Here is a 16,635-nt window from a genome sequence, read left to right as displayed (position 1 = left end):
GGGTGCAGTCACACTGCCCTGCTCCTGTAAGCCCCCATCTCAACTCATCCCACCTGCAAAGACTCTATTTCCAGGTCTGGTCAGGCTTGGAGGTCCTGAGAATTAGAACTTCAACATAGGAAGTGGGGGTCACCCCTCAATCTCCACGGGGGGAACACAGGGCTTTGCCAAGAGCTGCCTTGAGGGTACCTGCATTCAGTGCTGAGGAGAGGGGCTCCTCACCCTCCTTTTTCCCTCAGTCTACAAACAATCATGAGGGCCAGGGGCTGGGGTTCACACCTGTAATCCCAGCACTGTGGGAGGCCAAGGCAGGCAGATCACTTGAGCCCAGGAGTTTGAGACCAGCCGGGGCAACATGGCAAAACTCTGTCTCTAACAACACAACAAAATTAGCTGAGTCTGGTGGCACAAGCCTGTAGTCTGAGCTAATCAGGAGGCTGATGCAGGAGGTGGAGGTTGCTGTGAGCCAAGATCATACCACTGCACTCCAGCCTGGCCACAGACCGAGACCCAGTGCAAAACACACACACACACACACACACACACACACACAAATACAAAGGATCATGGGGGACGGTGGTTCTTAACCAATGGGATTTACTAAAACCATCTCCTTCAAATGCTGCATCCAAGTCACCTTCCCCAACGGCTGCAAATTGCTCCCTGACCCAACCTCCTCTCCCTCATCCCCATCACGGCAAAGGCAGGGGACAGGCCAACGCCCAGGTCTTGAGGAGGAGTGAAGCTAGGAGCCTGTCCTCCAGGGCCCCCTCCCTCCCTCCCATCTCCTGGAGCTCTGGCCTCCTCTGCTTCAGGGTCAGGCTGCCAGCTCTGAGGGGCTCCACCAGCCGGGAAAAAGGCAAGAGCACCAGCCAAGGTTTGTGCTGTCTCAGCATCTCACAGGAGGGCTTTTTTTTTAAGTAGCATCCAGATGCCTAAAGGAAGCTATATTGTAAATTGTGTTCTATTTCTGGGCCCCAATATCTAAATGAGGCTGTTGCACCTGTTGGGAATGAAGGACAGGAATTTCACAAGCCGAAAATAAAGCCGAATGTTTTCCCTTCTGTATCAGCCCATGGAAAATGCTCTTATATTTATATCTGGGCAGGCAGGGGCTGGGAGGGAGAGGATGGGTTGGCAGAGAGAGGGGCAGGGGAAAGGCAGGATACATGCCGGGGGGCTGGGGTGTAATGAATGGAGGAGCCACTCCACTTAGGTCTGGCCCAAGTCAGAAGCAGTGCGGCGGCCAGCCCCACCCCGGACACCCCTGGCCACTGCCCACTAGCCCCGCCCTGCCCTGCTTCCCACCTGGCCTCTCCTTGTTCTGCCTCACCATCCTCAGGTTAACCTGTGGCGGTCACTTAAAATCCGGGCTTCTGGGGCCCTCTCCAACACCTGCAGCTTGACTACCAGGAAGTGTCTCAGCTTTGCTCACAGTTGCCAGGGGCTTGAGGCCTGGCCAGCTGTTCCTCCCTGGCCAGCTTTTCCTCCCTACTAAAGAAAAGTAGGGCCCAGGCCTACTCTTCCCACCCTAACCTTCACTGGGCACATTTCCACTCTCCTCCCTAGGGAAGGCCTTCCCAGCAAACGCGTCCAGGTACACTGTCAGTCTTTCTCCCAGGTGGGAGGCGGGGGAAGGACAGGAGGCTGCAGGACCTGAGCACTGGAAGTAGGTGTTTCGTTATGACCCAGTGACGTCTGGCTGACTGGAAGCCCAGGACATGTCTGAGGGTCTTGGACAGGAGTAAGAGGGTGTCCGAAGCTCTGAAGGGCAGGGGCTGCACCCTCCTCACAGCAGGAAGTCCCCCGATGATGCCTTCCCTGATAGCACATGGCAGGCCTCAGACAGGACCCACACCAGGGTGTGCGGGAAGGAAAGTCAGTGGGGCACCTCGTGCCTCATGTGGTTCTCTGACTCATAATGGAAATGCAAAGAGGACGCCTGGCCTCCTTAAAACAGGTGTTGAGGGACAGCGGGCCTCTGGGTGACCAGGTCCCTCACCCCACTCGCTGTTGAAAGAAGCTTCTCTCCTGAACGCCAAAAGGCACTAAGGTTATTGCGTTTGTGTCCAAGAGCCCAGAGCTTTCTATAAATACCATTTTGGCCCAGAATAATCGGGGAGATTCTCTAAGTGTTTGAAAATAGCCTGCTTGTTACTATGTATATTCAGAGGACCCACTCCTGGCCTCCCCTCGCGTGGCTAAGTATAGCTCCCTGGCAGAGTTCAATGGAACAAAAGCTTCCAGGCCTGTGCTACCTCGTGGAGAGCGGAACATTCCCGGAGGAGCACCTCAGCTGCCCAGACTCAGAGGAGCTCAGAGAAAGGCTAGCACTGACCTGGTCACCGTCCATCTCCCATTCTTGAGCTGGATAAATATGTGGACTTCTCAGCAAACCAGAGGCATTCTTGCCAGATCCGGGAGCAAGGTGCTCTGGGGCCAGTTTTGTCCTTTTTGCGGGGTTGAGTTAGTTACAAAGCCTTGGTTTCTTCATCTACAAAAGAGGGATTGTATGAGCTTCTTTATTTATTTATTTTTTTTGAGACAGTCTCACTTCGTCGCCAGGCACCAGGCTGGAGTGCAATGGCGCGATCTTGGCTCACTGCAATCTCCGCCTCCTGGCTTCAAGCAATTCTCCTGCCTCAGCCTCCCGAGTAGCTGGGACTAAAGGTGTGCACCACCGTGCCCAGCTAATTTTTGTATTTTTAGTAGAGATGGGGTTTCACCTTGTTGGCCAGGATGTTCTTGATCTCTTGACCTTGTGATCCGCCCGCCTTGGCCTCCCAAAGTGCTGGGATTACAGGCGTGAGCCATCGCACCCGGCCTAGGATTGTGTGAACTTCTGCATCTTCATCTACAAAAAAGGGATTGTGCAAACTTCTATGTCAGAACTAAAGAGAACACCAGGTAAACAACAGAAGAACCAAAGACCGGCTGGGCGCAGTGGCGGCTCATACCTGCAATCCCAGCACTTTGGGAGGCTGAGGTGGGTAGATCACCTAAGGCCAACTTGAGGCCAACCTAGCCAACATAGTGAAACTCTGTCTCTACTAAAAATACAAAAATTAGCCAGGCGTGGTGGAGCACATCTGCAATCCCAGCTACTCAGGAGGCTGAGCAGACAATCGCTTGAACCAAGGAGGCGGAGGTTGCCGTGAACTGAGAATGCCCCACTGCACTCCAACCTGCATGACAGAGCGAGACCCTGCTCCCTCCCACCCAAAAGAAAAGAAAAACCAAAGACCTTTAGGACACCTAAAATAAACTGCCAACTTAAGGAACACCCTCAGCTTCGACTCCTCTTAGAATCAGCGGTGAATCTCCTCGAAGCCACCCATGGCCTGGCCCACGGCACTGCCTGAGAGCTGCCTGGTACCTGTCCTGGGTTTGGGTAGAGCTGCATCATGCAAATGGGCAAAGGCAGCAGTTTCAGACCTGGGGCCCAGCCTAACAGGGTAGATAGATGCTTCCCATCTTGCCCAGGGTCAGGTGCCATCTCTGGGAATCCCAAGGAAATGCAGGGGCCACTTTCCCATAGGACGCCAATCGGCCCTGTTGCCCCCAGCTCCTTCCCAGAAACTCCCACCTCAGAGCCAAATCTGGGGTCTTAAGGTGGGCCCCTTCTCTTCCGCAGCTCCCCTGCTTCTCCCTCCTCCCCCGACTTCTGTGCTTGTTCTCTGTATGAGGGTAAGCCTGGGAGGCATCCGTAGGAAGATGGATTACTGCAGTATTGCTTATTAGCCCCAGATACCAGCCCCCTTTCCCTCCCCCTGTGAACAGGCACGGGGAGGCCCCGGAAACTTCCGAAATGAAGCTGAGAAGTGAGAGAAGGTGGGCAGTGAGATCACACAGCTCTTCTCATCCACACAAGGCCCCTGTGAAACTCAACTGTTTTACACTGGCCAAAAGAGGGGCTGGACAGAGACAGAGCCCAGCCAGCAGGGCCAGGTCCTGTGACCGTCCTGTCCACCGAGGATATCTGCAGTGCAGTGGACATGTGGACATGGTGTGCCCCCATTCCCCCACTCCAGCTGGGCTCTGCTCAGTACATCGCAGAATATGCCGCTCTCACAGGGGGTCTGCAGGCCCCTTGAGACCCAATAAACGGCTTCTGCTGGGCAGAGCTGCTCTGCTGTTTGTTGCACGCACCAAGGGTGCAAAAGCAGCCGGGGCCACACGACTACTGGCACATGCCCACCACACGGCGCAGGAAACAATCACAGTTCTGTGATGGCTCTCACATTCATGGCTCAGCCCGGGGTCCACACTGCTCATGTGTAGGGACCCAACGGTGGGGCACGCAGCTCCTGCACATGCCAAGGTCCACTCTCTGCAGGGCACAGTCCCACACAGAGGAAAGATGGGCAGAACTTTAAGTACACAGACCTGGGTCGTGGCAGGAATGAGGTGAGCCCGCCACTCCAAGGGGAACAATGGAAAGAACTTCCTGACAATGGTAAAACTTAGTCTAATGGAAAGTAAAATGTGGAAACTTTCATCTTCCACTAAAAGCCTGACAGCTTCCCACATTTACCTTCCAAGGAGAAAGTGATTTCCTAATACTGTAAAGTGAAGCGGGTCAACATTTGGGAGCCCTGAGTAAAGCAGGACACCAAAACCAGGGCAGTCCGAATGACTGACGTTAGGAACTCCTGCCTGGGTCAAAGGCCAGTGAGACAGATCAGTGGATTCTGTGAATACCAGGAGAAAATGTACTGATGGGTGGACCTCAGATTCCACCTTGCAGCTCACCTTGAAGAAAGACTGGTGGAGTTTTGGTCCAGCACGGAAGAACAGCCACACTGATCCCGAGAGGCCACAAAAGCATGCTCCCCTGTAGGTCTGGAGAGGACAGATTCTCTCCAAATGCTTCAACCAAACCACCTAAGGCAGAGGTACCCAGGAGGGCCCGGCTATCCACACCCGCCACACCAGATGTGAAAAACCATCTGAAAACCAAACTTTTTTGGTTTTGCTTTTTCTGAGACAGGGTCTTTGTCGCCCAGGATGGAGTGCAGTGGCACAATCTTGGCTCACTGCAGCCTCGACCTTCCAGGCTCAAGGGATCCTCCCGCAGCCTCCCACATAGCTGGGACTAGAGGTGCAGGCCACCAGGCCCAGCTAATAGTGTGTACTTTTTGTAGATACTGGGTCTCATTTTGTTGCCCACGCTGGTCTCAAACTTCCGAGCTCAAGGATTCTGCTGACCTCGGCCTCCCAAAAGTGCAGGGATTACAGGTATGAGCTACACCATGTCCCTGGTCTAGTTTCATTTCTTTTTTCTTTTCTTTCTCTTTGAGACAGGATCGTGCTCTGTTGCCCAGGCTGCAGTGCAGTGATACGATCATGGCTCACTGAAGACTCAACCTCCTGGGCTCAAGCGATCCTCCTACCTCAGCCTCATGAGTAGCTGGGTATGTGCCACATGCCTGGCTAATTTCGTATTTTTTGTAGAGACAGGTTCTCGCTGTATTGTACAGGCTGGTCTCAAACTCCTGAGTTCAAGCAATCCTCCGGCCTGGGCCTCCCCACGTGCTGGGATCACAGATGTGTGCCCTGTCCCCGGCTGATCCTAATTTCTAGTGAGGGTAAATACAGATTTGTCCCCCTACTCCAGAAAGGGATGTGCTTATTCTTTGGCAACAAATTTCACCCGATTATCAGTCCTGGGAGGCTTGGGCAAGCTGGCCTTTCCGTCCACCCTGGGAGACTTGGGCAAGCTGGCCTCTCCGTCCACCCTGGGAGGCTTGGGCAAGCTGGCCTCTCCGTCCACCCTGGGAGACTTGGGCAAGCTGGCCTCTCCGTCCACCCTGGGAGGCTTGGGCAAGCTGGCCTCTCCGTCCACCCTGGGAGACTTGGGCAAGCTTGCCTCTCTGTCCACCCAGGCAGAGTGAATCAAGCCCCAAATATTCCCACCCAGAATCACCACAGTGTGGGAAACCAAGGTGGAAAACGGGTGAGCTGGGTGCCGTGTCCCTGCAGGGAAATTCTGCGGTGAGTGGCTCGAGCACAGAGACGGCAAGGCCATCTGAGCCACCAGCCCAGCTGGCCAGGTTTCCAGCCACGTCCATACAGTAAGTGATGGTGCGTTTGCAGCTCTTTTTTGGAAAACTGGAAGCTACAGAAGAAGCCGTATTTACTCAATGATTTAACCGAATGCACATTCTGTTATTTCTGAAAGGTGACCACACTCACCCAAGAGCTTCTCTGGGGATCAATAATACTACGGCAAGGCCGGGTGTGGTGGCTCACACCTGTAATCGCAGCACTCTGGGAGGCCGAGGTGGGTGGATTACAAGGCCAGGAGTTCCAAACCAGCCTGGCCAACGAGGTGAAACCCCATCCCTACTAAAAATACAAAAATTAGCCAGGAGAGGTGGCACATGCCTGTAATCCCAGCTGCTCAGGAGACCAAGGCAAGAGAATTGCTTGAACCCAGGAGGCAGAGGTTGCAGTGAGCCAAGATTGCGCCACTGTACTCTAGCCAGGGTGAGTTGACAAAGCAAGACTTAATCTCAAAAGAAATAGTAGTAATAATAACACTCACTGCAGATAAACATGTGTGCGTCCCTTCAAAGGGCTCTGTCAGCTACAAGAAACCATCCTTATCCCCACAGGTGAGGAAACAGGCACAGAAAAGTTAAGTAGCTTGCCTGAAGTCCCAGAGTGAATCAGTGGCAGAGCTGTCCTTTAAACTCAGGCAATTTAGACATAAAGTCTGTAATTTTTTTTCAGACGGAGTCTCACTCTGTCGTCAGGCTTGGGGTGCAGTGGTGCATTCTCAGCTCACTGCAACCTCTGCCTCCCGAGTTCAAGCAGGTCTCCTGCCTCAGTCTCCCAAGTAGCAGGGACTACAGACATGCACCATCACGTGTGGCTAATTTTCATATTTTTAATGAGACGGAGTTTTGCCATGTTGGCCAGGCTGGTCTCGAACTCCTGACCTCCAGTGATCCATCCACCTTGGCCTCTCAAAGTGCTGAGATTAGAACCATGGGTCACTATACCCAGCCAATGTATAATTTCTGTCTCTAATTTATATTGTCATTCGGTAAGAAATTCTGAGATTTCCTTTTACTTTTTTTGGACAAACTCTCTGTTGCCCAGGCTGGAATATGGTGGCATGATCACCACCACTTGGCTCACTACAATCTCTACCTCTGGGTTCAAGCGATTCTCCTGCCCCAGCCTCTCAAGTACCTAGGACTACAGGTGCATGCCACCACACCCAGCTAATTTTTTTTATTTTTAAATAGACACAGGGTTTCACCATATTGACCAGGCTGGTCTCAAACTCCTAACCTCAGGTGATCTGCCCGCTTCAGCCTCCCAAAGTGCTGGGATTATGTGAGCCACTGCAAACAGTTGTATTTTTTTGAGACAGAGTCACTCTTGTCAGCCCAGGCTGGAGTACAGAGGAGCAATCGCAGCTCACTGCAACCTCTGCCTCCCAGGTTCAAGCCATTCTCCTGCCTCAGCCTCCTGAGCAGCTGGGACTACAGGTACCTGTCATGACTGGCTAATTTTCATAGATTTAGTCGACACAGGGTTTCATCACGTTGGCCGGGCTGGTCCCAAACTCCTGACCTCAAGCGATTCGCCTACCTCGGCTTCCCAAAGTGCTAGGATTACAGGCGTTGAGCCTCCAAGCCCGGCCTCCTTTCACTGTGAAGTCAGAGTGGGGCATCGCATCAGGCCAGCAAACATGGTGCTGTTTTTCATGCTGGGGCCAGCGTGTAGGGTGAGATGGTGGGAGGATCTGCAGTGCAGGAAGACAGTGGATCGAGAGCTGGACTCAAGCAGCCCTGTGGGAAAGCAAAGTCTCTCTACTGACTACTGTTTAGAGGGAAAGAGAAGGCTGGGCGTGGCGTGCATGCCTGTAATCCCAACACTTCGGGAGGTGGAGGTGGGAGGATCCCTTGAGCCCAGGACTTCAAGACAAGCCCGGGTAACACAGTGAGACCCTGTTTCTACAAAAAACAGAAAATTAAAATTAGCTGGGTGTGGTGGCTAAGGCTGCAATCCCAGCACCTCACGTCTCTTTTTTCCCCTCTTTGTTGTGTCCTGGAATCCCGGCACTTTACAGACCAAGGCAGAAGGACTGCCTGAGCCCAGGAAGTCAAGTTTGCAATGAGCCGTGATCTTGACACTGCACTCCAGTCTGGGCCAGAGTGAGACCCTGTCTCAAGATAAATACACGAAAAATAAAAAGTATCTAATGTAGGAATAGAAGAGCAAATACTGTTATCCTCTCACTTACAAGTGGGAGCTAATCGATAAGAACCAATGAACACAAAGAAGGAAACACCGGACACGGGGGTCCACTGGAGGGTGGAGGGTGGGAGGAGGGAGAGGAGCAGAAAGGTAACCACTGGGTACTGGGCTCAGTCCCTGGGTGATAAAATAACTTATACAACAAACCCCCGTGATATGTGTTTACTTATGTAGTAAACCTTCAAATATACCCCCAAACCTAAAAGTTAAAAAAAAAAAAAAGGATCGAACTGTAAACCCCTCTGGAAGAAACATTTCCTTGTCAACTTAAATTTTTATTTCTAAAATGCCCATACTCCCCGAGTCCTCGCTTCTTTCTACCTCTCCAATTGCCTGGCTTGATGGTGTTTCACATTTGCTGATTGCTTCCAGAAAAAACATTCCCACTGAAGACCTCCCAAATGCAAGCGGGATGGAGCAAGCTAGACACATGCCTTCCTTCCCCGTCCCTTTCTTTTCAATGTCCCAGATGCCCCGGCTTGGGCAAAGGACAGGAAATGCCAGGCAGCAGAAAGCCCGGGAATCAGCCACAGGAGGCCGTGCAGGCTGCACTCGGGGGCCCTCTGCTGGCCCGTCCGGGCCAATCCCCCAGGGCTGCAGGTCCAGAGCCGGCCAGGACACTCAGCCTTGACCGGGGTTCCCCTCCTTGCCCTAACGTGAGTCGGGGCCCACCCATGGGCTCCAGCTGCCTGGGCTCCCACTCATCTCCCAGACCCTCTCTCGTCATGAATCTGGGCCATACACAACCTCTCCATACCATACTTAGTGAGCACCCACACCTGTGGCTGGAGTCCAGTGGTGTCATCATGGCTCACTCCAGCTTTGAACTCCTGGGTTCAAGTGATCATCCTGCTTTAGCCTCTTTAGCAGCTGGGGCTACCAGTGTGCGCCACCATGGCCAGCTCATTTTTTAAAACATTTTTTTGTAGAGATGGTAGGGTCTCACTATGTTGCCCAAGCTGGTCTTGAACTCCTGGCCTCAAGCAATCCTCAATCCTCCCAAATCCCAAAGTGCTGCTGGGATTACAGGCCTGAACCTCTGTGCCTGGCCTATCTTGGACAAACAGGTAAGCTGAGGGTTCAGGAGAGCCTGGGCTAAAGGCGTCAGTGTGCGGACCTGAGTGTGACATCTTTCAGGGAAGTCGTTCAGCCTCGGTTCTCCACTAAATAAGGGAGTCTGCCTACAAGCACACTGGCGGCACCTGCTGCCAGATGGCTCAACTCTGAGTATGGCTTAGAAAACTGCAACAATGAAAACAAATGATGATTTAGCCACCAGGAGGAAGAGGACAACAAGGTATGTGATTGGGAGATGGAAGATAATTTCTTATTTCTATTTACTAATAATCAATAGGCTAGGCATGGTGGCTCACACCTATAATCCCAGCGGGTTGGGAGGCAGGCAGTTCACTTGAGGCCAGGAGTTTAAGACCAGCCTGGCTGATATGGTGAAACCCTGTCTCTACTAAAAATACAAAACTTTGGCCAGGCACGGTGGCTCACGCCTGTAATCCCAGCACTTTGGGAGGCTGAGGCGGGTGGATCACGAGGTCAAGAGATCGAAACCATCCTGGCCAACATGGTGAAAACCCCGTCTCTACTAAAAATACAAAAAAAAAATTAGCTGGGCTTGGTGGTGCGTGCCTGTAATCCCAGCTATTCAGGAGGCTGAGGCAGAAGAATTGCCTGAACCCAGGAGGCAGAGGTTGTGGTGAGCCAAGATCACGCCATTGCACTCCAGCCTGGGTAACAAGAGCGAAACTCCGTCTCAAAAAAAAAATAATAATAATTGTTGGGTCTAGTGGTACACACTTGTAATCCCAGCTACTTGGGAAGCTGAAGCACAATCACTTGAAACCAGGAGGTGGAGGTTGCAGTGAGTTGTGATCAGGCCACTGAACTCCAGCCTGGGTGACTCAGTCAGACTCTGTCTCAAAACAAAACAAAGAAAAAATCCCAGCACTCTGGGAGGCCAAGGTGTGTGGATCACTAAGTCAAGAGATGAAAACCAGCCGGGCGCGGTGGCTCATGCCTGTAATCCCAGCACTTTGGGAGGCCGAGGCGGGTGGATCACGAGGTCGAGATCGAGAGCATCCTGGTCAACATGGTGAAACCCCGTCTCTGCTAAAAATACCAAAAATTAGCTGGGCATGGTGGCGCGTGCCTGTAATCCCAGCTACTCGGGAGGCTGAGGCAGGAGAATTGCCTGAACCCAGGAGGCGGAGGTTGCGGTGAGCCGAGATCGCGCCATTGCACTCCAGCCTGGGCAACAAGAGCGAAACTCCGTCTCGAAAAAAAAAAAAAAAAAAAAGAGATCAAAACCATCCTGGCCAATATGGTGAAACCCTGATTCTACTCAAAATACAAAAATTAGCCTGGCATGGTGACAGATGCCTGTAGTCTCAGCTACCCAGGAGGCTGAGGCAGGAGAATCGCTTGAACCCGGGAGGTAGAGGTTGCAGTGAGCTAAGATCCTGCCACTGCACTCCAGCCTGGTGACAGGAGATATCACCTCAAAAAAAAAAAAAAGAGGCTGTAATCCCAGCACTTTGAGAGGCTGAGGCAGGTGGATCACCTGAGGTTGGGAGTTCAAGATCAGCCTGATCAACATGGAGAAACCTCGTCTCTTAAAAAAAAAAAAAAAAGAGCACCCTGGGCAATACAGTAAGACCTCCATGTTTACAAAATAAAAAACAGCCAGGAGTGGTGGCATGCATCTGTATCACAGCCACTCAGGAGGCTAAAGTGGGAGGATCACCTGAGTCCAGGAGGTTGAGGCTGCTGTGGGCTGAGGGTGCCACTGTACTCCAGCCTGGACAACAGAGTGAGACCCTGCATTTTTGTTTTTTCTACTGGACTTAAGCAATCTGCCCTCCTTGGCCTCCCAAAGTGCCAGGACTGTGTCTTCTTTTTCATCACGGCCGTGACAGAATATAAATGGAGGTGACCGGAAGCCCCCCTCTCTCTGTGTAGCTGAGTGAATACATCCTGTCCACATCAGCTCTTTAACAGGAAGTGGTGGCTTTGCATAAAACAGAAAAGTGACTGTAACTGCAAGATAAGTTAAAAATAACTGGCCAGGCGCGGTGGCTCACACCTGTAATCCCAGCACTTTGGGAGGCCGAGGCAGGTGGATCATGACGTCAGAATTTCGAGACCAGGCTGACCAACATGGTAAAACCCCGTCTCTACTAAAAATACAAAAACTAGCCAGGTGTGGCGATGTGTGGCTATAGTCCCAGCTACTGAGGAGGCTGAGGCAGAATTTCTTGAACCCAGGAGGCGGAGGCCGCAGTAAGCTGGGATCATGCCACCTTCACTCCAGACTGGGTGACAGTGGCTCTATCTCAAAAAATAAAAATAACCACCATCTGCAACACAAATTTAAAACAGTGAGACAACGTGTCGCACTCTGACAGGTGACCCACTGTACTGATGAAGACGTGCAGGCACTCTGAGACTTCGGCAGAGACCTGAGCAATCGACTGACTTCCACAAAGGGCGACTTGGCCTCGCAATTCCACTTCCAGAAATTTCTCCTGCAGAAATACATGTGCACGCACAACTGCGTGGAAGGGCACTCTTTACAGTAACAATCCAACGTCCGTCAGCCCCGACCAGGAATATTTGGACCACAAGCAAGCAAGCGTTTGCTGAATCAGGGTATCTCGTGGGAGGACACGCTGCGTGCCTGTACTGTGCCTGTCAATGAAAAACTACACACAGACCTCACAGGCCAGGTGGAACAGCTCACACCTAATCCCAGTACTCTGGAAGACTGAGATTAGAGGGTCCCCTGAGGCCAGGAGTTCAAACCAGCCTGGGCAACATAGCAAGACACCCCCACCTCTACAAGAAATGAAGAAAAAAATCAGCTGGGTGTGGTGGAGCGCACCTGCAATCCCAGCTACTCAGGAGGCCGGGGTGGGAGGATCCCTTGAGCCAGGTCAAGGCTGCAGTGGGCTTTGATAGCACCACTGTCCTGCAGCCTGGGCGACAGGGCGAGATCCTATTTCCAGCAAGAAATCAATTTATAAGTAGGATGGTTCCGGTAACAACCAGGTAGCCGGGCAGAGCGGACACCTCACAATGCACGCTGCTGTTTTCTGAAACCTGAGCTTTTAGTTTAAAAACTGGAAGCAAAATTTTAAAAGGAGACAGGGAAAATGGGAAGTTACTGTTTAGAGAGGACAGTTTCTGTTTGGGGTGATGGGACAATTCTGGAAACAGCGGGGACGTTGCAACATGAATGCTGACTGGCGGGCTGCGCGCTGAAACGTGGCATTATGCTTCCCTAGAGAAGTGAACGCTCACACCAGCACGCTGTGAGCCATGGCTGGCTTGCCCGTGCGGGGCCACCTTAGCGCGGGCTGCAGGCTTCCCAACCCCGGGGTCTTCTGTGCGAGCACCGTGGGGGGACCCTGGCCCGGGAGACGGCTGTGGGCTGCGGGACACGGCGGATCCTGACACTTCCTCCAGGGCCTGACCACCGGCCTGTGCGCGCCGCCTACCCAGCAGGGCCGTCCTAAAGCTTCATGGATCTCAGAGACCCGCCTTCCCTCAGCCCCGCACAGAGCCTCGCCCGGACCTCACCATGGGCCTCAAGCCCGCCCCCCGCACCCCCCCACCCGCAGTGGCGGCTCATGGACCCACACAGCCCCCCTCACAGAGCCTCACGCGACCCCCCCGCACACACACAGCCTCACACGGGCCCCCCCGCACACACACAGCCTCACACGGGCCCCCCCGCACACACACAGCCTCACACGGCCCCCCCGCACACACACACACACACACAGCCTCACACGGGCCCCCCCGCACACACACAGCCTCACACGGCCCCCCCGCACACACACACACACACACAGCCTCACACGGGCCCCCCCCGCACACACACACACAGCCTCACACGGCCCCCCCGCACACACACACACAGCCTCACACGGCCCCCCCGCACACACACACACAGCCTCACACGGGCCCCCGCACACACACACACAGCCTCACACGGGCCCCCGCACACACACACACAGCCTCACACGGGCCCCCGCACACACACACACAGCCTCACACGGCCCCCCCGCACACACACACACAGCCTCACACGGGCCCCCGCACACACACACACAGCCTCACACGGGCCCCCGCACACACACACACAGCCTCACACGGGCCCCCGCACACACACACACAGCCTCACACGGGCCCCCGCACACACACACACAGCCTCACACGGGCCCCCGCACACACACACACAGCCTCACACGGGCCCCCGCACACACACACACACAGCCTCACACGGCCCCCCCGCACACACACACACAGCCTCACACGGGCCCCCGCACACACACACACACAGCCTCACACGGGCCCCCGCACACACACACACAGCCTCACACGGGCCCCCGCACACACACACACACAGCCTCACACGGGCCCCCCCGCACACACACACAGCCTCACACGGCCCCCGCACACACAGCCTCACACGGGCCCCCGCACACACACACACAGCCTCACACGGCCCCCCGCACACACAGCCTCACACGGCCCCCCGCACACACACACACACAGCCTCACACGGCCCCCCGCACACACACAGCCTCACACGGCCCCCCGCACACACACACACAGCCTCACACGGGCCCCCGCACACACACACAGCCTCACACGGCCCCCCGCACACACACACAGCCTCATACGGCCCCCCGCAAACACACACACAGCCTCACACGGGCCCCCGCACACACACACACAGCCTCACACGGCCCCCCGCACACACACACAGCCTCATACGGGCCCCCGCACACACACACAGCCTCATACGGGCCCCCGCACACACACACACACAGCCTCACACGGGCCCCCCCGCACACACACACACAGCCTCACACGGGCCCCGCACACACACACACACACACAGCCTCACACGGCCCCCGCACACACACACACACACACACACACAGCCTCACACGGGCCCCCGCACACACACACACACAGCCTCACACGGCCCCCCCGCACACACACACACACAGCCTCACACGGGCCCCCGCACACACACACACACACACAGCCTCACACGGCCCCCGCACACACACACACACACACAGCCTCACACGGCCCCCGCACACACACACACACACACAGCCTCACACGGCCCCCCCGCACACACACACACACAGCCTCACACGGGCCCCCGCACACACACACACACAGCCTCACACGGTCCCCCGCACACACACACACACAGCCTCACACGGGCCCCCGCACACACACACACACAGCCTCACACGGGCCCCCCCGCACACACACACACAGCCTCACACGGGCCCCGCACACACACACACACACACAGCCTCACACGGCCCCCGCACACACACACACACACACAGCCTCACACGGCCCCCCCGCACACACACACACACAGCCTCACACGGGCCCCCGCACACACACACACACAGCCTCACACGGCCCCCCCGCACACACACACACACAGCCTCACACGGGCCCCCGCACACACACACACACACACACAGCCTCACACGGCCCCCGCACACACACACACACACACAGCCTCACACGGCCCCCGCACACACACACACACAGCCTCACACGGCCCCCCGCACACACACACACAGCCTCACACGGCCCCCGCACACACACACACAGCCTCACACGGCCCCCCGCACACACACACACACAGCCTCACACGGCCCCCGCACACACACACACACACAGCCTCACACGGCCCCCGCACACACACACACACAGCCTCACACGGCCCCCGCACACACACACACAGCCTCACACGGCCCCCGCACACACACACACACAGCCTCACGGCCCCCGCACACACACACAGCCTCACGGCCCCCGCACACACACACACACACACAGCCTCACACGGCCCCCGCACACACACACACACACACACAGCCTCACACGGCCCCCGCACACACACACACACACACAGCCTCACACGGCCCCCGCACACACACACACACAGCCTCACGGCCCCCGCACACACACACAGCCTCACGGCCCCCGCACACACACACACACACACACAGCCTCACACGGGCCCCGCACACACACACACACACACAGCCTCACACGGCCCCCCCGCACACACACACACACACACAGCCTCACACGGGCCCCCCGCACACACACACACACACACACAGCCTCACGGCCCCCGCACACACACACACACACACACAGCCTCACACGGCCCCCGCACACACACACACACACACACAGCCTCACACGGCCCCCCCGCACACACACACACACACACAGCCTCACACGGGCCCCCCGCACACACACACACACACACAGCCTCACACGGCCCCCGCACACACACACACACACACACACAGCCTCACGGCCCCCGCACACACACACACACACACACAGCCTCACACGGCCCCCGCACACACACACACACACACACAGCCTCACACGGCCCCCCCGCACACACACACACACACACAGCCTCACACGGGCCCCCCGCACACACACACACACACACAGCCTCACACGGCCCCCGCACACACACACACACACACACACAGCCTCACGGCCCCCGCACACACACACACACACACACAGCCTCACACGGCCCCCGCACACACACACACACACACAGCCTCACACGGGCCCCCCGCACACACACACACACAGCCTCACACGGGCCCCCCGCACACACACACACACAGCCTCACACGGGCCCCCCGCACACACACACACACAGCCTCACACGGCCCCCCCGCACACACACACACACACACAGCCTCACACGGGCCCCCCGCACACACACACACACACACAGCCTCACACGGCCCCCGCACACACACACACACACACACACACAGCCTCACGGCCCCCGCACACACACACACACACACACAGCCTCACACGGCCCCCGCACACACACACACACACACACAGCCTCACACGGCCCCCCCGCACACACACACACACACACAGCCTCACACGGGCCCCCCGCACACACACACACACACACAGCCTCACACGGCCCCCCCGCACACAAACACACAGCCTCATACGGCCCCCCGCACACACACACAGACAGCCTCACACGGCCCCCGCACACACACACAGCCTCACACGGCCCCCCCATGACCCTACATACAGCCCCCCACACAGCGCCTCACGGACCCCGCACAGCCCAGCAAAGACGGGCGCAGCGCGTAAGAAACAAGAGCGCCCGCCCAGTCGCGCCCAGACCCAGCGGCGCCGACGCCACGCACCTGCGCACACTGCGCCCGCAGACCCCGCCCCGCGCACATGGCGCCTGCGCAGACACCACCCCCACAGGCCCCGGCGAGCGCGCTC

At 56.0% G+C, this 16,635-nt stretch overlaps 1 protein-coding gene across 2 annotated transcripts in view; it reads right to left on the bottom strand.

Moving 5' to 3' along the window:
- LOC128930292 (uncharacterized) overlaps window positions 1–16,589 on the bottom strand; it is a 36,120-nt gene extending 19,531 nt beyond the window's left edge. For both annotated transcript variants that reach the window (XR_013530289.1, XM_078357981.1), the window contains exons 1-2: window positions 16,551–16,589; window positions 2,339–2,494 (exon numbers count right to left, since the gene is read on the bottom strand). The gene's annotated coding sequence lies outside the window, so the exon portion shown is untranslated. The remainder of the gene's footprint in view (window positions 1–2,338; window positions 2,495–16,550) is intronic.
- Window positions 16,590–16,635: the final 46 nt, after the last annotated feature.

Source organism: Callithrix jacchus, chromosome 20 (assembly GCF_049354715.1).
Source record: "Callithrix jacchus isolate 240 chromosome 20, calJac240_pri, whole genome shotgun sequence".
Taxonomy (NCBI): domain Eukaryota; kingdom Metazoa; phylum Chordata; class Mammalia; order Primates; family Cebidae; genus Callithrix; species Callithrix jacchus.
The sequence above is the reverse complement of the archived record's forward strand: the minus strand, read 5'-3'. Positions and strand labels throughout refer to the sequence as shown.